This window comes from Esox lucius, chromosome 17, assembly GCF_011004845.1.
Source record: "Esox lucius isolate fEsoLuc1 chromosome 17, fEsoLuc1.pri, whole genome shotgun sequence".
NCBI classification, from domain to species: Eukaryota; Metazoa; Chordata; class Actinopteri; order Esociformes; family Esocidae; genus Esox; species Esox lucius.
Genome location: NC_047585.1, coordinates 10,270,637 through 10,282,674, shown reverse-complemented (window position 1 = coordinate 10,282,674; position 12,038 = coordinate 10,270,637). Strand labels below are relative to the sequence as shown.

The following is a 12,038-nucleotide window of genomic DNA, read 5'->3' as shown; positions in this document are numbered from 1 at the left end:
AAGTAGTCACCATGCAATTGGAATGAACAGAATTGAACAGTTCTGCAAGGAAGAATGGGCAAATTATTGCACAGTCTACATATGCAAAGTTAGTGGAGATGTATTCAAAGCTAAAGATGCTTCCACCAAGTTTTTACTCAGGGGGTGTTCACTTATGACAAACTGACATACTGAATGTTTACTTAACACAGCAAATACAGTATGTGTTTATTAAACCTGAATGTTTTGTATTTCACTGAGTTGTATGGCATTCTCGAAACATAATTAGCTAAATGAAATTTTGTTTGGTGATATTTCTCTGCCAAAGACCAACCAATATGGCATACATTTAAATCCAACAATACAACTACAGGTGCTGGTCATAAAATTAAAATATCATAAAAAAGTTGATTTATTTAAGTAATTCCATTCAAAAAGTGAAACTTGTATAATGTATACAAACATTCCACACAGACTGATATATTTCAAGTGTTCATTTCTTTTAATTTTGATGATTATAACTGACAACTAATGAAAACCCCAAATTCAGTATCTCAGAAAATGTTAATATTGTGAATAGGTTCAATATTGAAGACACCTGGTGCCACACTCTAATCAGCTAATTAACCCAAAACACCTGCAAAGGCCTTTAAATGGTCTCTCAGTCTAGTTCTGTAGGCTACACAATCATGGGGAAGACTGCTGACTTGACAGTTGTCCAAAAGACAACCATTGACACCTTGCACAAGGAGGGCAAGACACAAAAGGTCATTGCTAAAGAGGCTGGCTGTTCACAGAGCTCTGTGTCCAAGCACATTAATAGAGAGGCGAAGGGAAGGAAAAGATGTGGTAGAAATAAGTGTAAAAGCAATAGGGATAACCGCACCCTGGAGAGGATTGTGAAACAAAACCCATTCAAAAATGTGGGGGAGATTCACAAAGAGTGGACTGCAGCTGGAGTCAGTACTTCAAGAACCACCACGCACAGACGTATACAAGACATGGGTTTCAGCTGTCGAATTCCTTGTGTCAAGCCACTCTTGAACAAGACACAGCGTCAGAAGCGTCTCATCTGGGCTAAAGACAAAAAGGACTGGACTGCTGCTGAGTTATGTTCTCTGATGAAAGTACATTTTGCATTTCCTTTGGAAATCAAGGTCCCAGCGTCTGGAGGAAGAGAGGGGAGGCACAGAATCCACGTTGCCTGAAGTCCAGTGTAAAGTTTCCACAGAAATATATCAGTCTGTGTGTAATCAATGAATATAATATACAAGTTTCACTTTTTGAATGGAATTACTGAAATAAATAAAATTTTTGATGATATTCTAATTTTATGACCAGCACATGTAAGCGTAATTAAATCAAATCTGGATGCAGTAGGCTACTTCGGCAGTAGCTCTTTTTTTTTTTTCTCACAAACTGGTCTTGGGTAACCCCCTTTGCAGGAATGCTTTCACTTCATTTAGAAGTGTGTGGGCACAGGATGAATGTTATAAATGAAGAAATATGGAAATTTCAATACATCCCTGCATGGAGAAACTGCATTTTACATCATGTTTTATAACTCAAATAGATCATAACTCTTTGTTAAAATTATCTCTCCAATCCAAACTGCATTAGACCATATTGTTGCCATCAGAAGTTTCCTTTGATGTCTCCACGATCAAGATGTATCATAACTAATACTCCATCTGTGATTGTGGTGGGACTTTGATGCTCACAGTACCTTTGTCTGTCAAGTCTTCTTACTTTGTCAGGCCTTACTTTTCTGGATCTCTAAATCCTCTGATTAGCTTTACAATCCACCATCACAAAGTAAACAGGAATTATAATATTACAAATTGCTATATTTAATTGGATTACCAAACTCCAAGATTAGAACAGTCAATATTATTTGCTAAATATTAAAACTAAAACAAGGAAAATGCACAGCAGCCCCAAAATGTCACAGACAGCTGCGGGAATTATGTGGGATAAGGAATCATATGAAAATAATAACCTTTCCCCAGGAATAGAGGCAATGTTTGTAATAGAGAATGGATTCATTTGAAAAGGGCACAAAATAACCTTTACGTAAGAGGTACATGTGTGTTATGGCACACGGTGTCATAACTCACAACGATGATTGAGCATTCAACACCCCATGCTTGGGTGGGTTGACAAGATTGGCTTGTTGACTATTGTTTACTTGTTTATTTGGATCCCAATTTGCGGTTATTAAAAGCTGCACTTCCAGTATGCTAATGATCCACACTATCTACTGTTATAATAAGAGATGAGAACATCAGAACATAAAGCACAGGAGCACAACACCCCAGTCCTAGGGGGCAGCATCCACCGATCCAGGGGCTGGCAAGGCATGATAGGCCCTTAGGTGTGAGCAATCAGTATGACTGTCAGTCTGGGAGGAAGACAAAGCCTCTTAGCTGGCCTTTTAACATTGGCAGGCTAGTTAGTCAGTGTTGTAACACTAATCATACAGTATGGCGACATTATGTTCTCCTGTTGTGTTTTTAATACCGACAGTAGGGAGGTTTCTTTACTTGGGTGCATCTTTACTCTTCAACTTAATTTTTCCTTAGGCAATATCCAATCCCAAAAGTATATATCTCTTGGGAATAGGCGTTGAGATCATGGAATAGGGAAAAAAATGATGCTCCTCCTTACCAATTTTCTCAATCTGTCTGCTTTGGAAAATGCACTATACTCCCACATGGGTTGTCTTTGAAGTATATTTTTCACAAACATAATGTGTACTCCAGAAAAACTATTTTTAGTATAATTTCCTTTAAGTATTTGTTCATATCTACATGCACTTGAAATGGTACATGTTGCAACATCCAGGTTCAAACGGTTTGGTATGCGGTACAGAAAATGCATAAATGGAGACAGGGAGCCACTTGAAGTCAAGCAAATCTGTAATTTTCTTGTATGATTTCCCTCTCCCATTGCTAAAAGCTTTGCAGCTGTTGGGTACATTGGGAAAGCAAGCAATCTCTGAAAGGTTTTTTATGATGTGCTATAGCTTCTGAACCCAGAGACAGACAGAGGGAAGAACTATCTAATGACACCTGCTACAGAATGTTGATGCTCCAACAGCCGATCAATAGGAAGGTATGAGACTGCCCTGAAGGAAGTGAATAGATTGAGGGAGTATAGCTACACTTGAAGGATTGGACAGATTGGAACATGCTAGTTAATGAAACATTTTTAATTCAGGATCTAATCAATTTAGAGCATGCAGGGCCAGTTTAGACCTGTTTTCTTGTGGTGGATAGATGGGTCAGGGGTTGCATATAAGTAAATGGTCTTCATTTGTATATGGTCATGACAACAAAATATAATGTATGTTGCAACCTGGTCTCAGAATGATGACGTAGACTATTTATGTAAATTTTAGGCAGGGGATTTCGTATGATATACTACGTGCAGTAAAATAACGTTAGAGTTGGAATGAAAAAAAAAGCACCAACCGTGGGCCGAACCGGCGACCTACCGCATCTTACCCAGGCACGCTACCTACTGCTGCACTGGGAACCTGTAACTAGTCCTGGTGAGTGGTGTTGTCACAAAATGTGTTTGAAGTGATTTTCTTTGTAATCCTAACCCAAACCATAACCCTAACCTTAACCCCAGTGCTGTGATAGCTAACCTTAACCCAAACCCTAACCTGAACCCCAGAGCTGTGAGACGTAACCTTAAACCTAACCTTAACCCCGGTGCTGTGAGATCTAACCTTAACCTTAACCACAGTCCTGTGATGCCTAACGTCAACATAACATGGATAATAAAATGCTTTTATAACATATACTAGCGACCTTGCTATTGCTGTTACTCATTCTAAATACCCATGTCTTGTGGGTAAGGCGACTGCCTTGTTATCCAAATGTCGCCGGTACGAAACTCAGGTCTAACATTTTGTCAAGAAATCGTCGTTCGTAAAATATAATATGTTTGTCTGGCGTTCGTATTCTATTTTACGTTTTAATAGTAGTCGTAACATTTGATACTTTTTATTAGCGTTCGTAAGATATGTTACATTTTCATTTTTTCGTAATCTATCATATGTTTTGGTGGTGCATTGTAATGTAACCTAACGTAACATCACATATCATACGAAATCAGGTGCTATAGATTTTCGTAAAATAGTCTACGTAGGTTCCTGAGACCCGATTGCAACGTTAGGTAAACAAGGTTGGTAAAAACAAGAATGTTGACACCATCTGGGTTCATTTCTTTGCGAAAGTGGTAGGGAAGTGAGAGTTTTTATGACTTATTTACTGTCATTTAAAATAAACACAAGAATGTCGGTTTTCCTGTCATGTTGATGATTCTAAATGGTGTAGGACCGTGTAGACCACTGATCTCCCTCTAATGGTTAAGGTCAGACTTTGGCAAGGTAAAGTCAATTCTAAATCAACAATTAGCCAGAACCCAGCAGAATAGCTTGATCAGTAGTGGTTCCATATATATACAGGCACTGCAAAGAAAAGTCTGTCCCTCAAGAAGAAGCGTTCAAACAACATGACACTTGTGAGAGCTTCCACAGACGCCCACAGTCACTCTTATTGAGGAACTACAGAGTTCAGTGACTGGCAGTGAAGTAATTGTGCACCCATCAACCACATCAAGATATCTGCATTGCACTGGCTTGTATGGGATGGTTGAAGAAAAAAGCTATTACTTAAAAAGTACCATCTAGTGACAGCATCAATGTGGCAAAGATTTGGGGTCAGATAAGACCAAGGTAGATGTGTTTGGCCATCATGCAAAGTGCTATGGGTGGTGCAAACATAACGATGTCCATGCCTCAACACAGACCATCCCTACAGTCAAGTATGGTGGCGTCATCATGCCATAGGGATGTATATCATCAGCAGGGACTGTTGTTAAAAGTGAAGGATGGAGAATGGATAGTGCGAAATACGGCAAGAAAACAAGCAGTCCGCAAGAAAAATGTAAGGTTGGGAGGAAATTCAATTTTAAGCAGGGAATTTATCCCAAGGCCAAAGCAAAAGTGGAGTGGCTCAAAACAAAAAAGTGAATGTCCTACAGTTTCCCAGTCAAAGTCCTGAGAATCCGAGATACTATTTCAAAGTTGCAGTCCACAAGCGTCATCCAACTAACATGAACAAACTGGAGAAAATCTTTCATCAAGAATGGGCCAACATTCTCAACATATTCATGAAAGCAACATAGTTCAATGTTTTTCCCCCTTACATTTTTTGGGATACATTTTCGGTGTATATAAAGTTTAATAAACAAAGAAATGAATAAAAACTTGAAGCAGTAAGAAGTGGCTGGAGTGGAGAGTACGAAGTGGCTCGCTGATTGAGACGAGGATGCTGATGTAGGTCAAATCTTTTCTCTGTCCTGGCAATGGTAAAATGAGCTTCCCCTTGAAGCTAAAGGACAGCCCATCTAAGTCTCAGACCATCAAAAATAAGTCAACAGCAGACAGTCATGTGGTGTGATTTCTTTGTCCTGGTCAGGACACCGGTATCATTGTTCGTAATGACGTGTCTGTTGTCCTGATTCTGATTTGTTTTTACTTTTCATGACATGTAGGTAGTTGAGACCGGCTGTGGTGCTCCTGGTACATTAGACAATTACTCCCTTGGATGCTACTTGTCTTTAGGATGATTATTGTGAATATAGGAAAAATAGCAAATGGTACATTAATGTATTCAGTGGACATATTTGCATGTGTCCCATTTAAACACTACTCATTTTATCTCTGTCTCTCTGCCTTACCAGTTTCACTGCTTCTGACCACTGGAAGGGATCACATAAGCTGACCCTTCTCTCCAATATGGGAGGCTGAGTAATGTCTACCACATCCAAGGGAGGTAACATTAATTTGAATGTTACACCAGAGGACACTTTCAAGGCAATAATGCATGAAAGGCTTAATTAAATTAGATACAAATTCAAGATTTATTGTGGCCATACTACAGTTTTAGTTGATTAGTTATAGTTTATTGCAATTTAACATTTTCTTTACTTGGATTTACATTGCTTTTTATGGCAAAAACTTTTTGTTCATATGGCAAATGCACCTATGCATTGAATTAGAGGGAATAGATTTTTTAAAATCTTGTTTGTAATCAGTGTTTCCTTATTCAAAATGATTAGGGCTTTTGACATCCTGTCTTTACAATTATATAGCAACTACTTTATCCCCTGTAGTTCTAATACATACAGTACCTGTCTAAAGTTGGGACACATCTATTCTTTCAAGGGTATAATAATGTGTCCATAAGGATATTTCTTTACATTTACACATTGTAGAATAATTGCAAAGACAACAACAATATGAAATAACATACATGGAATAAAGTAGTAACCCAAAAAGTGTTACACAAATCAAAATACATTTATAATTAACAATTTTCATCTAAATATGTGCATAACTATGTTGTGCAAAGCCATCATGAAGGCAAAGGGTGGTTATTTTCAAGAATCTACAATATAATGTATTTTGATCTGTGTTATGTATGTGTTATTTCATAATTTTGATGTCTTCACTTCTTTTCTAGAATAAAATAAATAATTAACCTTGAATAAGTAGATGTTTCCCAACTTTTGGCTGGTACTACACTACTGTATGGTACTGTATATTAAAACATTTGACTGGTGTTTAAAGGTGTTATAGAAAATCCTTACAAAAGCAAAGTATGCACTGTGGTCAAGCTCCACCCTTAACTGCTGAGTCTTCTCTTCACCTGTCTCCCTATGATTCCTGTTTAGGAAAAAATGACATGCTTTGGTTACCTCCAAATCATTGATCAATGATGAATCCGAAATAGTATCTTAAAAGCTGTAATGGGACCGACTATCACAGCAAAAGAGCACATGACAAGTGTATAGCAACAATGTGTAACAATAAAACCCATAATGTTTTTATTTTTGATTACGTGTTTCCCAAAAATGGGAAATGCCCTATTGTTTAGTCTTTGGCAGAGAAATATGACCACAACACAACAGGGGCCGTTAACCAAAACGTTTTCACCCTATACCTATTGGGGGCAAAATAGACTATCAAGTCTGCTGGTCTGGTTTTGTTAAGAAAAAACAGTATGCAAGTGTGCCGAATTGTCTTGCTTCTATATTAAATATAGCCTTTTCCTTATTTTCTGGAATATATGTAAACATCCATGAGTAAAGATCAAACCTGTCTAGACCAGTTTGAATAAATCCCTTGCAACATTTGGAGATCCAGTTTGTAACCTACTCTGTAATTTAAACCTTTTTCTGTTTCTAGAATACTATTTTCCTACATTCAAAAAATCTACGTATTTCTGAATAATTATTTGAACTGTAGCAGACAGGTAGTCCATCCGGATACTAGGCTGTTACTTCTAGTCGTGACCCATTATTTTGCCTGAAGCTGAGCAGAAGCAGATTTCTATCTGTTTTCTGTGAATGCATACAGCTTCTGTCTTAAGGGTGGATCCAAGACCGGTTGGAACCCTCTCGTTTACATACAGGGAGTGATCAGTGAATCTGATCATAATTTAGACACAGTGGGCAGATAAGAGACTAATGTAATTACCATGAATAGACGCTACATATCTCAATCAGATAGCAGTCGGATTACCTCGATCGGATGACAACGGCCACATGTTAATGCACAATGTAACAAGGCACGGATCCCGGTGAGATGAGCAGTGGGATCTGGAGACAGTTTATTTTTAACCTGGTAAATGTGTTAAATGTCAGGAAGACATAATATTATGCATCACCACAACTCTCAGTGGTCGCTTGATCTCCACTTGCTGGGAAAACCCTTAGGAAACTGTGGTGAAATGTGTCTTTGTTTACACCAATGTTGTTACAGCAACACCAGACAGGAGTTCCAGTTCTGTCCACAGCCTTTAAAACGTCAGGTTGTGAAAAATGAATGCATGACACACAAACAGTGTAATGAGGTTGTTTGCAGGATAAGTCTGCACCAAAAAGAGGAGACTGAGGGGGAATTAAAATGGTTTACTGAAAAAGGAAGCCCTCTCTAAAACGTCTGTTTACTCATGTAATGCTTCCCCCTGTAATGGAGGGATAAATTCATTTAACTGCATCTGTTGGAAGAAAAATGGTCTGAAATTTGAGAACCAAGCCATATTTTGCTCACACTGAGATCACTGTGGTTTAGGGTGGATGCCTCCCACTGCATCGAAAGGCATGGAAAAAGACATGAAACCAAGGATGGTTAAATTAATCATATGGGGATGGAGAGCCCAAAAAAGGGCTAATATGGAAGCTTTCTAACTACCCATTACCGATTCCATCTGTCAGCACTGTCCCACTTCCGGCCTCTTTAATCACAGACTCCTCTTCAGTTCATTGTTTCTTGAGCAGTTTGTGCAGTTAGAGAAAGAGCAGTCCACAATATAAGAAAACATACACTTACTTTAGCCATAGTTTTCAAAGACCTATCTGCCAATTGGCTGGGCATCACATGCATATTTGAGAGCACAGGTATAACTGGACTTTAAAGCTGTGCTTCGAGTTTGAAAAACCAATATGCCATATCCATTTACAAACTGTCCGGATCCCCGCGAGCCACAGGCAGTTAAGGCTGCTCTCACAGCAGGTTTGGGTAATGGTCCAGAGAGAGGTTGGCATGGGGTGAGCCATCTCCTCTCGCCTGTGGACTATGGGTGGTTGTGGGTGCTAATGGTCCGTAACATACTCAACATAGTGGGTCAGAAGGAGCTTTTCTTCACAGTCCTTTATCATGCAAACCACAAATGCCTCTGGTAACTCTGCTGCCAATGGCCATAACAAAGCCAGTACAATGACATAACAGCATTTTCGAGGTTCAGGTTAGATCACAGGAGGCTTCACTCTGTGGCATGTGCTGGAAGGACCCAGCTCCATGGTCAATGCAGAGGACTGCTACCTGTCAGGTCGCATTGATTTATCTGCTGACTAGACTCGACTTGCTGTCTGTCAGAATAACTGAAATTATAGCTTATCATCTTGTCTTTGTTTAGAGAGTGCTCCTTTTTACAAACACACCTGCAACAAAGTGACAGGCACACATCAAAGAGACAGCTACCATATTTTACAGTAGGTATGGTGTAAGGTTCATTGTCTTGGGCATGCTCAAATTGTTATTTTTGTCATCTGACAATAGTACAAGTTCTATTTAAAGTGTCAATGCCACTTAGCAATCTCATGCATTTACATTTAGTAAATTATATGAAAAAAGGAACCTTTTGTCAAGCACACTGGTAGTGGCAGTGGTACCAAGAGAGAGATGTATAAGAAGCCAGCTCTATACCAACAGTAACATATTTTGGGGGAACACTGAGCTTTGTTTCTGTTCACTGTACTTTGTTAAGGGGATAGAAAATTGAGAATTATTTAACCTTGTGTTGAAATTATACCGGTCCAGCTATTGTAGTTCACCAACATGTCTGGTTTAGGGTAAAGGTTTTAGCTGGGATTAGTTTTAGAATTAGGCATAGGGTTGGGACTAGAGTTAGGGCTTAGGAGTTAGGGTTAGGTTAAGTGATTTACAGACTGAGAAGATAAAGCTCAAAGACCGATAATCCAACATAATTTGTCTCTGATGTAAGTATCAGACATACATTTAAAACTTTGGATTTTATACATTGAGCTTTTTAAGCTGCTCTGCCCTAACATTTGAATAGGTCTTTGGATGCCAGAAATGAGGACTACATAGATAATGTTGCACACAGAGAACCAAGACGGACTTCTAATGAGAACCTCCGTTTTCTGATACTAACAAAATGCAACCATTAATTTCCGCCACAATCATCTCCTCAAAGAAACAGCGGGGCCTTATTAAGTGTTTCTCACAGCGCACAAATAATCCCAATAACAGTGATTATTTCTCATAATGATTCATTTCGCACAGTCAGGAGGAGCGTCCTGACAATAGGGCTAATGAGGTGCAATAGGGTGATTTATTGTCATCATACCACCACCAAATAGAAGAAAAAAAATTGGAACCGACCTTTCAACTAAACCCATTAAATTTGTCAATAGGAGTGCCTTGTTTAGAACTCCTAAAACCTATTCCTTAGCTACAATACAAGGCCATGGTTAACTAAACCATAACCCTGAGGCACCATCTGAAGACTGGAATTAGATTCACACAATTCACACAATTAGTTCACACAATTTGGTAGTAAGCCTGCTTCAGCTACACCCTGTCCCTATTGGGGCAAGGGGATTGTTTGACAATAGATAGCTTTCTGTTTTCCCTTAATTTAAAGATGTAAAGTATGGTGTCCCTTGGGACAGTTGCCTTGAGCTGTTACTCTCTATTTAAAAAAATTATGTTTGCAGATGATACAAATGATACCACACTACATATACCAGTCGAAAGTTTGGACAGCTAATCCTTCAAGGTTATCTTTTTACTTTTACCGTGACAATAAACATTTTTCCACATTGTAGAATAATAGTGAAGACATCAAAACTATTAAAAAAAACATATGTAATCATGTAGTAACCCAAAAGGTGTTAAACACATTTAATTTTGTAGCAAATTCTTCAAAGTAGCCATCTTGAGAGGGTAGGGTTGGCATACAGAACACAATAATTATGTCTGTGTTGTAGTAGTGCATATAATGTACATATGAAGAACAGCTCAAATAAGCAAAGAGTCCAGTCCATCATTAATTTAAGACAGAAAGATCAGCCAATCCTTCTCAAATGCATTAAGAAGGAAATCAATTGCACAAATTAACATTTAACAAGGCACACCTGTTAATTGAAATCCATTCCAAATGACTACCTCATCAAGCTGGTTAAGAGAATGTCAAGAGTGTGCAAAGTTGCTGTCAAGACAATGGATGGCTGCTTTGAAGAATCTAAAATATAAATGTATTTTGATTTGTTTTACACTTTTTTGGTTACTACATGATTCGATGTGTTATTTCAGAGTTTGGATGTTTTGTAGTAAGAATAAAGATGGTACTGATACTGGCATATATCAGCAACCATAGCCTGTGAGCTGACTGAGATTCTTAACAAGGAGTCTTAACAATCAGTGTCAGAATTGGTGATGAACAATAAACCGGCTGGCGTTAAATACAGAGATGGGGACAAGTATATTCGCTATAACAACCGCCTCGCTATACCTTATCCCGCTTATTACATGGTTACCTACCAAATAAATCTATAATTTGACACAAAATATTGATTTTAAAAGGAATTTATTGATTTAAAAACGATTGTATTGCTTCCTCTACAGAAAATAGTCCGTTCCGTCTCTGGTTAGAATCCTGCTGCGTCCATAGCAACGCGCTGTTTTTCATGGCAACGGTCTGTTATCAAGAAATAACACGCATTCTGCACTGGAATTCAGCCAATCCATGTAATAAGGGCTAATAATAACAACCTTATAAACTAATTATTGTGACTGAAAAACTGCCTAATATGTAACTACGCTGTAATTATTCTTGTCTGTATGAGTAAAAAAAAAAACTATTCGAAATGTTTAGGTGCTAGTAATCACATCGGCGCCTCCATGTTAGCCTTTCATGCAGTAATGTTAACTGTTATGGTGTAAGCACAATGCTTTTTAGTTTCCACACGCAGTCCACAAACACTTGAAAATGCCCACATTTAATACAGACATTATAGCCTACGTGTAATAATATACATGCCCGCTCATTTTAAGATGCCCATCAACATTAAAATTCAGGCTGTTATAGTCAAATTCCCTTACATCTATTTACCAGACGTTTTCAGTAATGATAATGGTCACATTTCTAACAAGAAAAAAACAAACACATAATATGCAACCAAGGCCAAATTATGACAAACAAAAGATTAATTAATTACATTAGTAACTTAATCGTTATAGATCTTAGTGAAACTGAATATAAAGAGATTACTTTCTTACTTTTCCTTGTGGTTCTTAAAATAACGAATGAAATTTGACGTTGTTGCATATTTTGCATCTGGCAAATCTTTTTTTATTCACACGGTCCAGTTCAAAGTCCTTGTATCCAAACGATACTATTTGTGGAGCTCGACTAACGTTACTGTCTGCCATGTTTGGCGCGGTTTGAATTGTG

The 12,038-nt window shown here is 38.2% G+C and overlaps 1 protein-coding gene across 3 annotated transcripts in view; it reads right to left on the bottom strand.

Annotated features, from left to right (window-relative positions):
* Window positions 1-12,038, bottom strand: part of LOC105006624 (metabotropic glutamate receptor 4) — a 335,106-nt gene that overhangs the window by 308,371 nt on the left and 14,697 nt on the right. The window contains exon 1 of one of the 3 annotated variants that reach the window (XM_013138419.3): window positions 6,646-6,721. The exons of the other annotated variants lie outside the window; for them this stretch is intronic. The gene's annotated coding sequence lies outside the window, so the exon portion shown is untranslated. Of the gene's footprint in view, window positions 1-6,645; window positions 6,722-12,038 lie in introns of those variants that run through there. 3 annotated transcript variants of the gene reach the window in all.